The sequence below is a fragment of the Conger conger genome, chromosome 7 (assembly GCF_963514075.1).
Source record: "Conger conger chromosome 7, fConCon1.1, whole genome shotgun sequence".
In the NCBI taxonomy this organism is placed as follows: Eukaryota; Metazoa; Chordata; class Actinopteri; order Anguilliformes; family Congridae; genus Conger; species Conger conger.
The window spans coordinates 1,037,866-1,040,365 of NC_083766.1; positions in this window are offsets into that span (position 1 = coordinate 1,037,866).

Consider the following 2,500-nt stretch of genomic DNA (forward strand, 5'->3'; position numbering starts at 1 on the left):
CCTGTCCTGCCTCTGTCCTGTCCTGCCCTGTCCTGTCCTGTCCTGCACTGCCCCTGCCCTGTCCTGTCCTGTCCTGTCCTGTCCTGTCCTGTCCTGTCCTGTCCTGTCCTGCACTGCACTGCCCTGTCCTGTCCTGTCCTGTCCTGCCCTGTACTGCCCCTGCCCCTGTCCTGCCCCTGTCCTGCCCTGCACTGCCCTGCCCTGCCCCTGCCCTGCCCCTGTCCTGCACTGCCCTGCCCCTGTCCTGTCCTGTCCTGTCCTGCCCCTGTCCTGCCCTGCACTGCCCTGCCCTGCCCCTGCCCTGCCCCTGTCCTGCACTGCCCTGCCCCTGTCCTGTCCTGTCCTGTCCTGTCCTGCCCTGTCCTGCACTGCACTGCACTGCACTGCACTGCCCTGCCCCTGTCCTGCCCCTGTCCTGTCCTGTCCTGTCCTGTCCTGTCCTGCTCCTGTCCTGCCCCTGTCCTGCCCCTGTCCTGTCCTGCACTGCCCCTGCCCTGTCCTGTCCTGCCCCTGTCCTGTCCTGTCCTGCACTGCCCTGCCCTGTCCTGTCCTGCCCCTGCCCTGTCCTGTCCTGTCCTGTCCTGTCCTGTCCTGTCCTGTCCTGTCCTGTCCTGTCCTGCACTGCCCTGCCCTGTCCTGTCCTGCCCCTGTCCTGGCCCTTGACTAATCTCAGGGTCCTGCAGCACACAGCGCCTCTCTGTTCCAGTTCTGTTGCTTTGTTTCAGAGTTCTGTTGCTTTGTTTCAGAGTTCTGTTGCTTTGTTTCAGAGTTCTGTTGCTTTGTTTGTCGTTGTAGGGGAAGCTGAGCTGTCAGTCAGAGTAAATAATGCCCAGCAGAGAAGGGTGACGGTGGAGAGGAGGAAGGCCGGGTCGTGACCTGGCGCTGGTTCTTTGACTGAGCCGGACTCTGACTGAGCCGGACTCTGACTGAGCCGGACTCTGAGTGAACCGGACTCTGACTGAGCCGGACTCTGACTGAGCCGGACTCTGAATGAACCGGACTCTGAGTGAGCCAGACTCTCAGTGGGTCCAGAACAAACAGGATCCGAGCAGCACATTCAGCCTCCTCTCCCGCACTTTCTCTCTTTCTCTCTCTCTGTTCTCTGGGCTGCGTGATTCTGCATCTGTTACTCTGTGTTGTGTTCCCAGGTCAGACGCTCTTCTCCCTGAAACGCACTCCGCTCTGTCAGCCCATCTGAGCGGGAGTGGGAGAACGTTCTGGAAGCGGGGGGGGGGGGGGTTCTGTGTGAATGAACACTGTGGGAATGGCTGTTATTTGGGGGGGGGAGTTGTGATTCACAGGGGGAGGAACTGCAGTGCACTTGTGAATGATTTTCAGCACTGCTGTTAGCTGTTTGGACAGGGGGGGCGAGGGGGGGCAGGAGAGAGTGGCGGGATGGCGTTTCCCGGGGTGAAAGCTGACGCCTGTGTGCTGTTATTCCACAGACACTCTGCCTGTGCCGGCCCTGAGATCTGCTCTGGTGTCCCATCGTCTGCCCTCTGTTCATACCTTTCTTCCTCCTCCCTTCTCTCTCTTCCTCTCTCCCTCTCTGTCGGTCTTTCTATCTCTCTCTCTCTCTCCCTCTCTCCCTCTCCCTCTCTCTCTCCCTCCCTCATTATCCCTCTCTCTCTCCCTCATTATCCCTCTTTCTCTCTCCCTCTCTCTCTGAGGTGAGGTCCTCAGAGAGAGAGATAGAGGGAGAGAGAGGGAGATAGAGGGAGAGAGAGAGGGAGAGATAGAGGGAGATAGAGGGAGAGAGAGGGAGAGAGAGAGTGAGAGATAGAGGGAGAGAGAGAGTGAGAGATAGAGGGAGAGAGGGAGAGAGAGAGAGTGAGAGATAGAGGGAGATAGAGGGAGAGATAGAGATAGAGGGAGATAGAGGGAGATAGAGGGAGAGATAGAGGGAGAGAGAGAGTGAGATATAGAGGTAGATAGAGGGAGAGAGAGGGAGAGAGAGAGAGAGTGAGAGATAGAGGGAGAGAGAGGGAGAGAGAGTGCAGTGTATATTCTGTTTCCTGGACTGTAGGTCTGGTACAGGTGGCTTTGGGGGTTGAGTTACTCCCCCCCATGCCTCCATGATCTGTGAATTCCTGAGGATTACTCCTAATTCCTCTGCCAGATGGACGCTCTTCAGCCGGGCAGCTCCTGGGACACCTGTCAGGACCCCATCACATGACAGGCGTGCTGCGGACCCAGATATCCCATGATCCTCTGCTGCTCAATGCCACACTCTGCACTGGGCTGCATACATATGGCTCAATGCAAAGCGTTTGGGACATTTTGTCATCAAATGTTTTTTTATTCAACAAAAAAACATGCAGACTAAGAGCGATTCAAAGACTCCCATGACACGGCCACACAATTACCCAGTTACCTCGCCCGGAAAAGGGAAACCGGGGCCCCCTGCTGGAGCCAGACCCGGGAGGGGAGCTCGACGGCGAGCGTCTGGTGGCCGGGCCTTATCCCATGGGGCCCGGCCGGGCACAGCCCGAACTGGTCA